The following is an 18,015-nucleotide window of genomic DNA, read 5'->3' on the forward strand; positions in this document are numbered from 1 at the left end:
CTCCTCACTCCGGATGTTTCCTGTTAGTAATTTTCCATCCCCTCATCCCCCAACCTGCTCCTTCGCTAAAAATCTCCATCTGTTCAAACTGCATTCGGAATTGAGCCCAGTACTACACTGAGGTCTCTTTTCTCCTGTTGCAATAGTCCCTGAATAAAATCTTTTACCACTTTACTGTCCAGCTCTGATTTTATTTTGACAGCAATATCAACTATTTCATTTCTTCAGATTATTATCCCAATTCTTATTTTCTTTTTTTCTGCATAGTCTAGGTAAGTACAAACATATGTATTTTCATTCAATATATGGCATACTGAGCTGCTCCTTTTTCTCACAGAGACAAGACTTTATCTGTTTATAAAGCTCAAAAAAATAACTGAATATTCAATAAAATGCTTTGAGTTTTTTCCAACACATTTATTTATGTATTTTTTTTCACATAAATTGATGTAGGGAGGCAGCTAGACATAGTCAAGATAGCAGACCTTGTAATCCACTTAGCCTAGGTTTAATCCCAGATTAATTGTGAGCTGTTTGAACTCTTTGAGCCTATTCCTCATCTCTAATATTGAAATATTTATGCCTACTTTGCAAGATTGTCATGAAGATTGAGTTATAAAATTTACAGAGGACTCCTTGCAGGGCTGCGGAAATAAAATAGTCACTCTGTCAATGACAGTGATTACTACTCATTTATTCTACAAATATTTATTAAGACTCCACTACATTCCAAGCACAGTAGTAGGTACTGGGGATACAAAGATGAATCAAATGTGCCTGCTCTCAAGTGACCTTATAAACAATTGGGAGAGATAGATAATTAAGTGATGATGATAGCTAGTTAGTGCCATAAAGCAGACGATTTGAGCTAAGTAATAGAAAGAGGTGATTAATGAAAAGTATTCATTTGGGTATTCATTTGAACTATCACTTGAATGCAGCATAGTAGTTCAAATACTTGGGCTATGAAATTAGTTACAACTTGTTTGAAAGCCTGTTTTTAAACTAGCTGTGTGCTTTTGTTCAAGTTACTTAATGTTTCTATAAAATGAAAACAGTATCTATCTTTGTCAAGGTCCTGATAGGAAAACAGAACTCACAATAGATAATTTAATAGAGGGATGTTATATGGAAAACATCTCTTCATTCTTATAATGATACAAGAAGAGCTAAAAAAAAATGTGGGATTGTGGGCAACTCAGAGATTTACAACAGTGGAAAGTCACTCCCACTCCAAAGGCTATAACAGAAATGGGAAGGACTGACATGCAAGAAGCCATGACAGGCAGAAATACCTTGCTTTCCCCTTCTCCATAACCCTAGTCTCACACCAGTACTTCCCACTGACATACATAAAAGGAAGTCAGGTGGCATTGGAGTAGAAAACTTACTTTGCAGGAGTTATTCTCTTGGGATACAGAGAGGATCAGAGGATAGGAGAGAATGGATGTGAGGCCAGACAAAAAAATGACCAACACAACCATAATCATTGCAATAGAGTTAGATAAAAGATGTATAGTGTATAAATGTATCATATAAAACTAGCATGCCATCAACATTCAATGAAGGGTAGCTATTCATATTTAATAACATAATTTCAGTCCTCAATGCTCTTTTTATTCCTAGTAAGAAAAAAATTCAGGAGACTTACAACCTGCATAATTGGTCAGCTCCCCACTTTACATATGTAAGCATTGCAATTTCTGTGTCATACCAAATAAAACAAAATGTTGTCATCAAATCAACTGATTTTTAATCAACCTGCATGCATTCACAGTTGCATCATGTAAACACAGCCAAAGTCACCAAGTCTTCACATAGCAAAATAGATACAGTTTACTTATTTAGTTTATGTGTGTGGGGACAATGTCCAAGAAGGACTGACTTGATGATACATACATAGTATTTGTTACCATTCGCTGCTTTGTTAGAATGCTTCAGCAGCCAGATTACAAACAGTACATAATTTTTAAGGCACATAAAAATCAATAGTGAAATGTTTCCATGGTGGAAGGAGAAAAAGAGAAAAGGATAAGATTAATATGTTTCTCATTTTTAGGATTTGCTTCTATGTAGATTTAGCTCCATTGGCACAGCACGCCTTTCCTTTCCATACCCCAGTCACTCATGTGGGTAACATTGACATAATCCAGTGAAAACATGGAAAGTCCTTCTATCTGGAGGTTCATGATGAGGAAATCCACTTGCCACTGGATCCCCTAATAAGCCACATCTCCTAATATGAGCTTGCCTCATGCTAAAATTGACACTTTGGACTCCAGGTGCCATACTTGTGTGTCTTGTGTTTAAATTGATTTACAGTTAAGATGGAGGAAGAAAGTCGGTATTTATTGAGTACTTTCAAAGACCCCAACATATAAGAAAAGGATGAAGAGGCAGATGTTCCTAAAGGGCTAGCATCAAATTGGAAAGCCACAAGCTTTAATATAACATACAATGTGATGTCACTTTTTGTAAAACTATATACAATTAGAGATAATAATAAAAATATAAACATTATATACTGCTTTCTGTATTCCAAGCACTGTTCTAGGGGCATTTCAGATGTCAACCCATTTAACTCTCCTAAAATCTTATGACATAAGTACTATTCCCAACTTTAAAGATGTAAAAGTTAAAGCACAGAGAGGTCAAGTAACTTGTACAAAGTCACACACCTTATAAGTGACAGAGCCAGGATTCAGACCCAGGAAGTCTGGCCCTAGAGAATCTTAACTACTCTAAGCTACCTCTCCACAGGTGTGTGTGGGTGTGGATACGCCTATTGATGTATTCACTTAGATAAAACACTGGAGGACCTAAACCAGAATTTAAAAAGTGGTTATCTCTGGATAATCTATAGCTATCCAGAAAGTGGATAATCCTATGGTTGATTTTATTTTTCCTTTAGGAATTTCTATGCTGGTTTCCACAAGGATCATTATAGTTTTCCCAATTAAAAAGTCATTTAAAAAAAAAGGAATCATTGGAATCAATTCTTTAAAAATGTAATAAGAATATAGAACACCTTGATCCATGTTAATGCTGTGTTCTTGACTATTTCAGGGTTTGGTATTTTTTCTGTGTTTCTCTAATTGTTGTATTTTGTGTTCTCCAAGAACCTTTGTCAGTCTCCAATTTTTCTGCCTTTTTTTATTACTTAAAGTGGAATTTAGAAAACTGGCCTGAGGCGGCCATAATATTCCTGACTGGAGCCACGAAATATTAGTTAGAGCTAGGACGCATCCAGCGTTGATTCCCAGAACTTCTCAACTGGCTGCATGTGGTTTAAGGTTGGGATAGTATCCATTCAGATTTCTACTTTGGGATGAGTAAATAAAATGATGATTGAAATAATATAAAGGGAACAGTTTGGAGCTCTGTGTATGTATAAATGAGGCATGGGATGAGGTTTAATCGATGGGCATGTGCATATGACTCACCTCTCCTTCGGTTTGCCACTCAGCTGAATACCATTTGTCAGCATGGTGGTTTGGATCATTAGACAATTTTAAATGATCCTTATTTGTGGTCATATGCTGTTTTATTTATTCCTCTAATGAACCATGGCTAAAGGCAGGAAGCATAAAGAGCACTGATCTCAAAATATAACCTAATGAGGAGCATAAAATGATAATGTTATACATTTCCCTCAAGATTGCCTTCACCTGATCAGTAAATTTCATTCAGCTATTCAAAATATTTACCCAGTACTTCATGTTATTTTTCCATTGTTTCAAGACCTATTTTTGAAAAAAGCGTAATATGATGGAGAATTTTACTAAGTAGGCTTTTCATATTCAGAGAAATATGCTGATATAAAACCCATTCTTCTTTCTTCCATTTTAAAGAAATTATTAAACAAGTGTATTGACATTTTACACTTTTAAAATATTTTAAGTATAAAAATTCCAAACATAAAAAATCAGTTTCCTCTTATTTTAACAAATTAAAACATATAGTAAACTCCAGTTTACAAGTATGACATAATGTCATCTATAAATTTATTTGTTAACAGGCCACATTTTTTCTCTCAACATTAATTTAACGTAAGGGGTGTATGTTACAAATTAAATAGCATGATATATAAGACAAAGAATATTGTATTCACGTTTAATATTATCAAATGTCATAAATAAGTAAATTTTATAATTATCTACAAGCATATTGATCTAAAATTAAACATTTTAGAATCATCTATATGTACAAAAATTTTTTTTCAGAATTAATATTTGTAACTGATATCTTTAGTGATTACTGAATATATGGGATGAAAGAGGAGGAGGAAGTATAAAAGATGATTCCCAGGTTTCTAGCTTGGTAGTACCAGTACTTGAGATAAAAAATATAGGACAGAGAGCAGCTCTAGGGGGAAAGGTATGCTCAATTCCTAAAATGCAGAAGGCGCTCAGAAACAGAACAGGGTGATTTATTTGGGGAACTTTCAGACAGTAGCATGGTCTTTGGCAGTTGAAAGACAGGTAGATTCCACACTGCAATCCCCCGACCCAGGGATTATATCTTGAGGAAAAAGTAGGAAGATGTAGGTGGCTGAGAGAATTCTGCCGGCGTCATAGCCTATGTTATATATGCAGCAGCAGCAAGAGTTGTTTTGGAGAAAAGGAAAAACTTACAGTAAGTCGGTGTTTCTAAATTTGTAAATAAAAAGTGATACCTAGGCCAGAAACCCCAGAATCATTCCTGGACTTGAAGGTAGTTAGGTGTCACACGGCAGTTTAGCATCTAAAATAGAGTCACCTTGTCCCCACACAATGACTGTTTCCATATTTGCTAAATGAGAAGTTGACTAAGTCAATCTTTGCCAGTCTCATTTGATTTACAATGATTTTTCACACGAATGCATAATCTCTTGAAATTTTTTTTTTTTTTTTTTGAGACGGAGTCTGGCTCTGTCGCCCAGGCTAGAGTGCAGTGGCGCCATCTCCGCTCACTGCAAGCTCCGCCTCCCGGGTTCACGCCATTCTCCTGCCTCAGCCTCCCGAGTAGCTGGGACTACAGGCGCCGCCACCACGCCCGGCTAGTTTTTTTTTTTTTTTTCAGTAGAGACGAGGTTTCACCGTGTTCGCCAGGATGGTCTCAATCTGCTGACCTCGTGATCCGCCCGTCTCGGCCTCCCACAGTGCTGGGATTACAGGCGTGAGTCACTGCGCCCGGCCGAACATTTTATAAATTAAAAAAACACACTTTTCCTTCTTTCTTCTGAACTCCTAATACTTTCTCAAACTTATTGTCTGCTTTCTTATCTTGTAGATCTTAGTAAATCTTTCTAAAATGAGGCACTTTTCTTGATCCACCAAGCAAACCCAGTTGGGCACACGTGTGTGTCAAACCCTAAGTGCCAAGATTTAAGCCCCAAGATTTGTGTCAAACCCTGAGTGAATTACTGAATATAGATACAGTGGGGACAAGAGGGACTTTATTTTTTTTTTTTTTTTTTTTTTTTTTTTTTTTTTTTTTTTTTTTTTTGAGACGGAGTCTCGCTCTGTCGCCCAGGCTGGAGTGCAGTGGCCGGATCTCAGCTCACTGCAAGCTCCGCCTCCCGGGTTTATGCCATTCTCCTGCCTCAGCCTCCCGAGTAGCTGGGACCACAGGCGCCCGCCACCTCGCCCGGCTAGTTTTTTTTTTGTATTTTTTAGTAGAGACGGGGTTTCACCGTGTTAGCCAGGATGGTCTCGATCTCCTGACCTCGTGATCCGCCCATCTCGGCCTCCCAAAGTGCTGGGATTACAGGCTTGAGCCACCGCGCCCGGCCAGGGACTTTATTTTCAATGCTAATCTGTTTAGCCCCGTGTTCAGGAATGCCTCCAAATGTCTAGTTGATGACTAACGTAACTCCTTATGTAGTAACATGCATTCACTGTAAGTTTTGCCTTTCTTTCAAAACAACCCTTCATATTGTTGTATACATAATAGACTGGGTGCCTACAGCCGCCACCTACACGTTCCTTCTGAGTGCGTGTACTTTTTCCTCGAGATGTAAGCCCTGAGTGCGGGGAGTTGCAGTGTGCAGATGTACCTGTCTAGTGACTACCCACGCGCTTCTCTCTGTAAGTTCTAATGAATCATCTTATGCCTACGAACTGGATTTGTCTGCCTTCTTCTTTGGTTTCCTGGCTCTTTCGGCATTTGGGGCCACTTTGCATATACTGCCCTTTCACAGAACAGACACCGAAGTATCTCGAATCCAAATTTCATTTACTTTGTAGTGAAGAAAAAGACGCTGAGTATTTCACAAGTCTTTGGAATTAGAAAGAACTTCAGGGCAAAAAAGGGTAGTTTTCCCAATCTTGACAGAAAAAAAAAAAAAAGCCTCGTTTAAATTACCCTTACTTTGACAATCAGATTGTGAAAAGTAAACAGTTTGTTCTATGTGTATTTACTCTGGTATAGGCCAGAGATAGCCAATGTTAGTTAGAGGAGATGGTTAAAACCCTCTAAGCCTGGGCAACATGGCAAACCTGTAAATATAATAATCTCTAACAAAATATAAAATAAAAATATAAAATCTCTAATAAAAATACAAAACATTAGCCAGGCATGGTGGTGTGTGCTTGTAGTCCCAGCTATTCAGGAAGCTGAGGCACGAGAATCTCTTGAACCCAGGAGGCAGAGGTTGCAATGAACCAAGATCTCACCACTGTACCCTAGCCTGGGTGACAGAGTGAGACTCTGTCTCCAATAAATAAATAAATATAAAAATAAAGACTATAAGTTAGTTGTTTTGTAAAATATTCCTAAATATAAGTTTTTCTGGTGTTTATTGATTGGGTTCTGGTGACACATTTTGGATAGAAATAATATTGAAATGACATTACGCCTTCCTCAAGTGCTTGAGACAGATGATGTCACTTTGTCAAATGTTGGTGATATTAGTTTTGATGACATGGTTAAAGTATATCATCCAGTTTTCTCAGTATACATACTATTTTCTCTTCAATAATTAGTAAGAAATAAGAGTGGAGATACTTAGAGACCACATAAACATTATTTTTCTTATCAAACTTTAATCCACTAGTTTTAACATCCATTGCATATTTTCTAACCCCATTATAACCCCATGTTATATTTATTATTTGGTATTCTAGTCTAAGAAAGAGCTTCCCTTTCTGTCTTGATATTTATTTATTTATTTCAGTGTGGACTCATGATTTTTTATTTTATTCAATGGGTTATAATCTATTACCTTGATTGTTTATATTCATGTTCAAATTTTCGAGTGGAAGCCCCTTCAAGCTGGTTTCTATATGTTCTTATTCAAGTAGAAGGCTCTTCAAACTGATTCCTATATTTTTAACATGCCCCCATAATTGTTTGAGCACTTCTATATCACTCCCAAAAATGTCCCAGGCTCACTTTTTACTTTCCCTAGAACACCTCTCAAATCAAAATTTTCTTCAAGAAATTCTAGTTCCTTGCAGTGAAGAACAATATTTAGAAGCTAAGATAGAGAAAGAGATAGAGATATCTATACACATGTACACCCAGAAATATATGTCTATATCACCAAATATAGATAGATAATATATAGATAAGTGTATCAATATTAAAACTGGGTTTTAAACTGATATTTCCAATTCCAATTCAATACCACAGAGTACATTCTAGTCTTCTTTCTATACCTGTAACTCTCATCTCCTTCCATGAGAAACCTATTTTCCATTATTTCCAACACATTTATTTTGAACCTAGAATATAGAGAAAGTACTTTTCAGAATTGCTAACCCTTACTACTTTGAAAAACAAACCTATTAACAGGAATTCAATATTTGTTTACAGCTCCGCAGGTGAAATTAACATACAGTGAAATTGCACTAAGCTTGAGTACGGTTCATTTACTTTTGACAATTAAATACACCTGTGTAGTACACATCCCTATGAAAATGTACAGTATTTCCATTATGCCAAAAAGGTTCTTCATGGGCATCATGAAGTTATCTGGGGTCTTCTTAGTGTGGGTTTTTAGTAGTAACAAGGAATGCTTTAACTTATTTGCAATTTTAAAAACAACAAATTGAGAATGACTAAACACACTATGTAATAATACAAAAATAAATTAACTGAGAAAAATCAGTCTTTCCTTGCTGTGGAATATGCTCACATTTTTAAAATTTTTTATTTCCATAGATTATTAGAGAGCAGGTGGTGTTTGGTTATATGAATAAGTTCTTTAGGGTGATTTGTGAGATTTTGGTGCAACCATCACCCAAGCAGTATACTCTGCACAAATTTGTAGTCTTTTAACTCTCACCTCCTTCCCACTCTCTCCCCCTGAGTCCCCAAAGTCCACTGTGTCATTCTTAAGCCTTTGCATAGTTTAGCTCCCACTTACGAGTGAGAGCATATGATGTTTGGTTTTCCGTATCTAATTGACTTCACTTAGAATAACGGCCTCCGATCTCATCCAGGTCACTGTGAATGCCATTAATTCATTCCTTTTTATGGCTCAGTAGTATTCCATCATATATATATTCCCTTCAACATAGTACTGGAAGTCCCAGCCAGAGCAATTAGATAAGAGAAAGAAATAAAGGGCATCCAAATCAGTAGAGAGAATGTCACCATTGCTGTTTGCTGATGATATGATTATTTACCTAGAAAACTCTAAAGACTTCTTCAGAAAGCTCCTAGAACTGATAAAAGAAATCAGTAAAGTTTCTGGATACAAAATTAATGTACACAAATCAGTAGCTCTTCTATACAACAAGAGCAACAAAACTGAGAATCAAATAAAGAACTCAACCCCTTTTACAATAACTACAAGAAAAAGAAACACTTAGAAGTATTTCTAACCAAGGTGGTGAAAGACCTCTAAAAGAAAAACTACAAAACACTGCTGAAAGAAATAGTAGATGGGTAGAATTAATATTGTGAAAATGACCATACCGCCAAAAGCAATCTACAAATTCAACACAATTCTCATCAAAATACCACCATCATTCTTCACAGAACTGGAAAAAACAATTCTGAAATTCATATGGAACCAAAAAAGAGTCTGCATAGCTGCAGCAAGAGTAAGCAAAAAAACCAAATCTGTTCATCAGGGATTTGGTTCTGTAGTTTTCTTTTTTGGTTATGTCCTCTCCTGGTTTTGGTATTAGGGCAATAGTCGCTTCACAGAATGATTTAGAGAAGATTTCCTCTTTCGCTATACTGTGGAGTAGTGGCAATAGGATTGGTACCAATTTTCTGAAAGTCTGGTAGAATTCCGCTGTGAATCCATCTGGTCCTGGACTTTTTTTGTTGGTAATTTTTTTTATCACAATTTCAATCTTGTTTCTTGCTATTGGTCTGTTCAGGGTATCTAATTCTTCCTGATTTAAGCTAGGAGTTTTGGAATATACTCACAATTAATTATCAGCACTTTGTAATAGGGTTATGATTTCAATTATACAAAGGAGAATAAAATAATTAGAAATAGATAAAACCTTAGCCTGTGTAACTAAGGAAATATCTTTTCTCGGGTCCTATTTGAATTTTGTTTGTTGTGGATTGTATTAATCATCTTCCTCTGTAACTCATACTGATCTACACTAAAATATTTTTCCTCTTGAAAAAAGTTTTCAGATTCTCAAGTCAAGAAGATTTTGTTTTTCTCAAATGTATTTGACTTTCAAACACAACACAATACTACGTTATCTTTACATGTATTTGTCAATAAATTCATGCCCCTTAGTTCATTAATTCAATTAAAGCTAAACCTCCAGAAGAGCTTACCACCTTTCTAATTATTAGTCAGGGGTAATAAGCATCTGTATTTGCAATTCCCTTATGATTTACTCGAGTCTACCTGTTCTAAGCCCTCTTTGGGTGCTTCCTTCTGTGTTCTCTGCTACATAGCAAAAGAGAAGTCTTTACGGACCTTTTTGTTGTGGCTGCCACTTTATTTGTGTTTTTCTATTTGCTTTTTTCTAGAAGTTACTTTAAAAATTGTATTCAAGGCCGGACGCGGTGGCTCAAGCCTATAATCCCAGCACTTTGGGAGGCCGAGGCGGGCGGATCACAAGGTCAGGAGATCGAGACCACAGTGAAACCCCGTCTCTACTAAAAATACAAAAAAAAAATTAGCCGGGCGCGGAGGCGGGCGCCTGTAGTCCCAGCCACTCAGGAGGCTGAGGCAGGAGAATGGCGGGAACCCGGGAGGCGGAGCTTGCAGTGAGCCGAGATCGCGCCACTGCACTCCAGCCTGGGCAACAGCGTGAGACTCCGTCTCAAAAAAAATAAATAAATAAATAAATAAAATAAAATAAAAATTGTATTCAAGCAAAAAAAAAAAACTCCCCACTATTTACCAGAAACATAGAGTCTAGTATAATTCCCCCTATCATTATTAAACATCCATCCTGGAGACAGCAGTTGACAGTTTTGCTGTTTAACTCTTTCTCGCTCATTAGTGAGATGGGCTACACACATTAAAATAAATATATGTTCATGTGCATATTATTTGTATTAGGAAGGGTATGTCAGCTATGTTACAAAGTACAAAGTTTAAGAGCTATTTATGTTTTTGATCCACAAATAAAAGACCAAAGTTGACTGAATATCTGAAGAAAGTTTGAGGTAAAAGGAAATTAAGAGAATATACACGGAGTGCCTATGACATTCTCATTGAGGAAGGCAAGTTTTCCTGCAGAAAGCAAACTAGTACGGACATGCTGGAAGACTAAATAGATGAAAAAGTTAAAAATAGTCATCATAAATATTTAAATAGGAAGCTAAAGGGAAAGGAGTAAAGGAATTGGTGAATAGCATTGATTGCTACTCTGAGTCAGACTGCCTAACATGTGTTTGTAAAGAAGTCCATCAACATCATTATGTAATTTATTCCAGAAACACTCAATAGAAAAGGGAAAGGAGGAAGACAAGTAGATGTATGTGTTTACCCAGAATTATGAATTAGCAATTTTGATTTAGTCATAGATTAAGGAAGTAAAGGAATCTGTGTACAAAGTCAGTAAATATACACTTGAAATTATAGACTATAAAGTCAAGTTTGAATAGAAAAGAAAAGGAAAAACAAAGAAAGTGATATTAAAACCACAGGGAGGGTCATATGGTGAGTAATACGATACCGGTGAAAGTTGATTAATTGAAAAGATTAGAGAATCAGACAAATAAAACATTATTGTTAAAGAAAAAAACATTCAGAAGGACTTCCTGTTGGGAGATAAGAGATGGGGAGTAGTTTCTTGAGGTGACAAGGCCACAGAACAGCAACATATGTTAACTGTCGTTATAAGGTAGATGTGAGTCACTGAACTGGAAAAGTATTCAAAAGGCAATGCCAAGATTTAAATAATTTATCAGAATGGTGTGAATTTTACCCAGATGAAGCAAAAAGATTTTTTAACTGTGTAGTGCTTAAAAATGTTGTGTACATTTTATAGCTAATATTTGACAAGATTGTAGGCTTTTCTGAAATTTTAAAAAATTCCTTTGTCCAACATTTAAAAACTATCAGTACTTTTTTTCCCATCCCATGTTCCCTTTCCTGATGTACCCATTACAATAAAGAGTTCATCAAAATTTAATATTTGACAAGCGGTTAAGCGAATATGCTTCTAAAATATCTCTTAGAAGCTTAGAAAAGTGATAGTCCACACTAAGCGAAATAAAAATTCCAGAAATTCCATGGGAAATGGTAGGAGAAGGGATCAAAAAGCTCAAAAAAGTGCATGAGTAGATATATTACATAAAGTCCCAAACTCCACCATCCATCCATATTTCATAGGAAAGTTTACAGAATATTCCATTTTCCAGAGCAATTGGGAATTCACCAGTAAGCATTGTTGAGAAGCTCAGTAATGGCACCTTCTGTAGGCCAAGGATGACATTAAGAAATCCTTTTACAGAATAGGGATGTCTGATTCAACCAACTGGTATCTCTCAGTCTGTTTCATTGGCTACCCTAGAGCTGGGCACATGAACAAAATGATCATTGGAAACCATGGGGGTAATGCATGGGATCAATAGGATGAATCCTCTCAGCCAAGGCTGATACAGATACTGTCCCAGATAAAGCTGATATGGCTACTGTCCCAGATAATCATTCAATTTTCCAGGAACAGAAACCAACTATGAGTTCCCAAAATTGTACACTTAAGAAAATTAATCAGTCATTTGGTGGCAAATTTCTTACATTGGACCCCTTCCACCCTGAAAGGGGAATTTGATACATCTGTACCAGAAGATACGGTCTGTGTGAAGAAATACCTTTTCTGCTCATAGAGTCTATCTGAACCATTATCTACGTGGAGTGTTTGGTCTACATATGCAGTGCTTGGTCTACCTTCAAAACACAGGATCCTGCAAAACTTAAATTGGACCAAGGAACCTATGTTATAGCTGAAGAAGATATGGACCCATTACCATATATATTAGTCTGTTCTCACACTGCTATAAAGAACTGCCTGAGATTTGTTAAGTTATAAAGCAAAGAGGTTTAATTGACTCACAGTTCTGCGTGGCTGGAGAGGCCTCAGAAAACGTATAATCATAGTGGAAGGGGAAACAAACACATCCTTCTTCACAAGGCAGCCGGAGAGAGAGGTGCAGAGTGAAGGGAGAAGAACCCCTGAACCTCCATTGTATCTAGAAAGTAACTAACTTGCTTTCAATTATACAAGCTCATAGGTGGGAGAGACTTGCTCTGTCTCAGATGATACTTTAGACTGTGGACTTTTGAGTTAGTGATGAAATGAGTTAACACTTTGGGGAACTGATACGAAGGCATGATTGGTTTTGAAATGCAAGGACATGAGATTTGGGAGTGACTAGGGGTGGAATGATGTGGTTTGGCTGTGTCCCCATCCAAATCTCATCTTAAATTGCAGCTCCCATAATTCCCACATGCCGTGGGAGGGACCTGATGGGAGATAATTGAGTCATGGAGGTGGTTTCCCCCATACTGTTCTCATGGGAGTGAATAAGTTTCAAGAGATCTGAAATGTTATAAGGGGTTTCGCCTTTTGCTTGGCTCTTTCATTTTCTCTCTTGCCTACGGCCATGTAAGACGTGTCTGCCACCTTCCACCATGATTTTGAGGCCTCCCCAGACATTTAGAACTGTGAGTTCATTAAACCTCTTTTTCTTTATAAATTATCCAGTCTCAGGTATGTCTTTATCGGCAACATGAAAACAGACTAATACAATTTCTATGCTCATGTCTCTGCCAGTTGGGTGAAGAACAGCTGAACTAGGCTTAGCTCTGCTCAACCAGGGTAGACTCTAGACTTCTGCTTTTATTGGCGAGCTCTTGTTGAAGGCATAGGGTTTACCTGAATCATGCCCTTTCCATGAGAACTCATATACAAAAGGGTATGCTCAAATAAGTGATGCCTCTGGGCACCTTGGACTCAAACAGAAACACTCTCACTTCTTCCCACATTCTACTGGCTAAAAATATTCTCATGGCTAAGGTCAACATCAAGACAGTCTGCAAATACACTCAATCATAATGGGAAGTGCTGAAAAGTTACATTACAAAGGATCTGAGTATATGTTTTATTAAGTAAAGAGTTAAAAAATTGAAAACAATATTGCAATCTCCCATAGTCTTCCCTCTTAATCACAATTACTCACTTTTTCTCACTCACAAAATACACTCGTGACCTATATTTCAGATCTACCTCAGGTCCATAAATAGGTCCTCTTGATCCAGAATCCTATGAATTAAAAAGACAGGTTATCTTCCCCTCACATACTTAACTCTGGAAGAAGAATAAGGTAATCACATTATTGTTCCTATTCAAAAAGAGAGAAAATGTTACGTACATAGCAGTCCCCAGTACACTGCAATTTTCAAAACTCACTGGGCAAATGTTCCTAGTCTAGATCCCAATTCTAGCTGTCTCTGAATACACTACTATCCCCCTCCAGTCAATTTTTTTCCAGAGCTACATTCTCTTTGTCTACATGACTGCATTAAAAAATATGCCCTCTTTGACACCTGAGAGTCTTTATTAACCTACTTACTGTCTGTAGAAACTTGGGGACCCAACTTTTACATGTTTTACATCTCCTCAGACACTATTTCTTTAATCTAGTCTGGCAGCACATTTGGCAATACAGTGATCTCAAATAAACTTTGTTGGTTTTCTAGAAGTTCAATTACAGTCAATAACACATTCCCCAAGCTACATTCATAGTCTATTTTGAGATATGCTTCTATCTTTATAGATTTAAATGCAGACATTTGAGTATATTAGGCTTTGATGGTACTTTGATCTTAATAGCAATTCATCCAAATGAAAGATCTATAAGGCATGATCTTCATCCTTTTAGGAGTCTTTATAAAGACCATGCCTTTGCTCTGAGTTTATCCCTAAAGGGCAGTCCTTGAGTATGGTTTCCATCTTGAGGATATGCCTTAATGACTGCACCTTCATTGTGGTGAGAAACAATTTTATTTTCTAATCCCGGGTTTCTAGGTTCTCTACATTCCCTTTCAATTCTGCTTGCAAATGAACTATTTTCTAAGCATATCTCTATTTTGCAGCGTTTTATAAAATTGTAGTTAGCAACAACCAGCTCACTCTATGAAATTTCTGCCTCAAGACCTCCTTGCCAATGTCACCTGTTCATTAAGTCATGATCTTGGTTGTTTGTTTTCTAAGTCATTTCAGATGAGCTGTTTGACCAAATGTTTAACCACCACATAACACAGGTCATCACTTTTCCAGCTCACATTATGGTTTCTTGTCACACTATCCCAAAATCAGTGAGATAGAATTTCATGTTTTTGTTACTAAAAATAAGCCCATTTGCAGTACCCATTTCTATATTAATCAGGTTTGGGTGCAATAACGCTGCATAATAAACAACCTCAAAAATCTTAACGGCTTTAAAACAACAAGTATTTGCACAGCTCTGTTGTTTGGCTTTGGGTCAGATATAGGCTGTGCTTAGCAGAGCCAGCCTAGATACTAGGCTTTTAGTAAGGCTTAGTTCTACTCCCATATTCCACAGAGACACACGCTACCTGATGCGTATTCTTCTCTTATGAGATCACAGGTGTACAGACAAAACAAGTAGAAACAGGCAATGCACCTTAATGCCTCATATTAGATCTTACAAAATACATTCTGACCACATCCTACAGGCCAAAGGATACCAAATGGCCTAGCTAATATCAGACTGGTCAGAGGCTTTACAAAGTCACATGGCCCTAATTGTGAAATCCATGTTTATTTCTGTACTCACTCTATGCTCCACCTACATGTATCGACCAGTTACTTTTTCAGACTCACGCATTTACATCTTATCACGCTTTTCCCTTTTACTGGAACATGTTTCTGCTTTCTCTGCTATCTAATTCCACTTATTCTTCAAGGTCACAGCAAAAAGCATCATTCTTTGAAGTCTCTCCCATGCCTTCTTCATCTGCCTTCATTCAAATTTATATAATTTGTCGTTTTTCATTTTATCACAGTCTTTGCATTTTAAATATGTAAATACCTCTGAAGAGGTTATAATCTTTTATAAGGAAGATATGATACTTTACTTATTGTTGCCCTCCACCAAAGAGCTTTCCAACTTTCGTGCAACTTATTCAGTGAATGGGTTAAATCTGTATGAAATATTAATATCACAGCCAAAGGATGGCCAATCGGTCTGGAGCAGCCAGATTCCCTAAACTGGTCACCTTCAGTTGAGAGCAGCCACTTTCATTTACCCTGGTAGGAAATACAAATAGTTATTTTCTCTGTGTGTCACAGGAAAAGCTCCCAAGCACCTAGAAATGTGCTGCTGTGTTAGTAAATACTCAAAAAATTTTATTGAATAAATGGGAGGACAATAATATTATTTCTAAAATAAATTATTATTGTAAGCATTTGCTAAGCAAATATTCTAAGTTCAAAACATTCTTACAGGTCAGTGTCACATCTTTCCTTGGAGGTGAGGATATAAAAGTCAAATAAGCTATTGCTGGACTTCTCAATTATTATGTTAATACATATAAAAATTATAAAGAATGATAAGAAAAATTATATAAAAACAACATGTTTGAAAAAACTGAAAGAAGGAAATATTAACTAAATGTTTTGTTCTGGGATATGCAAAAGTCCACCCAATATGAATATGTCAGATGGTAAAAACACAAGTTCACCTAAGAAAAATTGCCCAATACATTTCTTCAGGTCAAGAGAAAATTATATTTTCCTAGGGCTGATGAAAGCATGGCAAGTTGAGTTATGATACAAAACTAATTTCTATGTGTCCATTTTATCTGCATCTGAATTTTAGGTAATCTGATTGCCCTTCTGACAAAGCTAGAAATCAGAAAACATGATCAAAACGTAAAGAATTGGCTGTCTCCCTGCCTTAGTTCATCTTCGTAACACTTATACAAACACAAATGAAATAGATAAAAAATATCCGGTATATCCGTTTGGTTTAGAGACCTGCCACTGGGGGTGGAGGGCATTATGAGAGAACTTTATGAATTGTCATGTTTTATTAATCCTGTCAGTTCTCCCTGTTACTTAGTCCTTGAAAGGATTCAGTTTTTTTCATCTCCTTTGCCACCACTCTAGTCCAATGTACCATCTAGTCTCACACGGTCTCAACATTATTGAGTAAGGGGAAATAGTTCTTTCTCTTTTATTTGACTGCATACTTCTTCCCATCCTTCTTTTGTGTATTATATTTGTTTAGTAAACATGTATTATATACAGTCATGTGCCCATAATGGTAACAATGTTTTAGTCAATGACGGACTGCATATGGGATGATGGTCCCATAAGATTATGATGGAGCTGAAAAATTCCTATTGCCTAGTGACGCAGCTGTTGTAACGTCTTAGCACAACTCATTACACATTGTTTGTGGTGATGCTGGTGTAAACAAACCTACTTCACTGCCAGTTGTATAAAAGCATAGTGCTTACAATTGTGTGCAATACTTAATACCTGGCATTAATAAGCAACTATGTTACTGGCTTATGTAACATAGCTGGAATACTATACTTTTTTATTGTTACTTTAGAGTGTACTCCTTCTACTTTTTTTTTTTTTTTAAAGTGCGGAGTAACTGTAAAATATCCTCAGGAAGGTCCTTCGGAAGGTATTCCAGAAGAAGGCATTGTCATAGGAGGTGACAGCTCCTTGTGTGTTATTGCCCCTGAAGACTTTCTACTCCTTTCAAGATGCAGGAGCAGAAGACGTGAAATTGATGGTCCTGACCCCATGTAGGCCTAGGCCAATATGTATTTGTGTCTTAGTTTTTAACAAAATAGTTTAAAAAGTAAAACTAAAAATTTAAAAATAGAAAAAATCTTACAGTATAAGGATATAAAGAAATATTTTTTTTGTACAGCTATATAATGTGTTTGTGTTTTAAGGTGTTATTACAAAAGAGTTTAAAAATTTAATTTAAAAGTTTAAGGAGTTAAAAGGTTACAGTAAGCTAAGGATCATTTATTATTAAAGAAAAAAATTATAAATTTAATGGTGCCTCAGTGTACAGTGTTTATAAAGTCTACAGTAGCTATAGTATTGTCCTGGGCCTTCACATTCACTCAGCACTCACTCACTGACTCACCCAGAGCAACTTCCAGTCCTGCAAGCTTCATTCATGGTAAGTACCCTATACAGGTCTACCATTTTTTATCTTGTATACAGTATTTTTACTGTACTTTTTCTATTTTTAGATATGTTTACATACATAAATACCATTGTGTTACAATTGCCTACAGTATTCAGTACAGTAATATGCTGTACAGGTTTGTAGCGTAGGAGCAATAGGCCATACCATATTAGCCCAGGTGTGTAGAAGGCTATACCATGTAGGTTTGTGTAAGCACACTATGATGTTCACACAACAACAAAATCACCTAATGACAAATTTCTCAGAATGTATCTCTATCATTCAGCAACACATGACTGTACAGAACATACAAAGAATACTTTTCTAAATGCGTGGAGGATAGATAGATACCTTTGGAAGACATGATTTCTATTTATATAAGCTGATTCTATTATCAATAAAACCTATAAA

General features: G+C 36.5%; 1 protein-coding gene across 11 annotated transcripts in view; it reads right to left on the reverse strand.

Moving 5' to 3' along the window:
- Positions 1 to 18,015, reverse strand: part of SLCO1A2 (solute carrier organic anion transporter family member 1A2) — a 168,156-nt gene that overhangs the window by 65,940 nt on the left and 84,201 nt on the right. Inside the window, exon 1 of one of the 11 annotated variants that reach the window (XM_050747615.1) lies at positions 12,474 to 15,470. The exons of 9 other annotated variants lie outside the window; for them this stretch is intronic. The gene's annotated coding sequence lies outside the window, so the exon portion shown is untranslated. Of the gene's footprint in view, positions 1 to 12,473; positions 15,474 to 18,015 lie in introns of those variants that run through there. One more of the 11 variants, XM_050747631.1, reaches the window with a different exon arrangement.

This window comes from Macaca thibetana, chromosome 11 (genome assembly GCF_024542745.1).
Source record: "Macaca thibetana thibetana isolate TM-01 chromosome 11, ASM2454274v1, whole genome shotgun sequence".
Taxonomy (NCBI): domain Eukaryota; kingdom Metazoa; phylum Chordata; class Mammalia; order Primates; family Cercopithecidae; genus Macaca; species Macaca thibetana.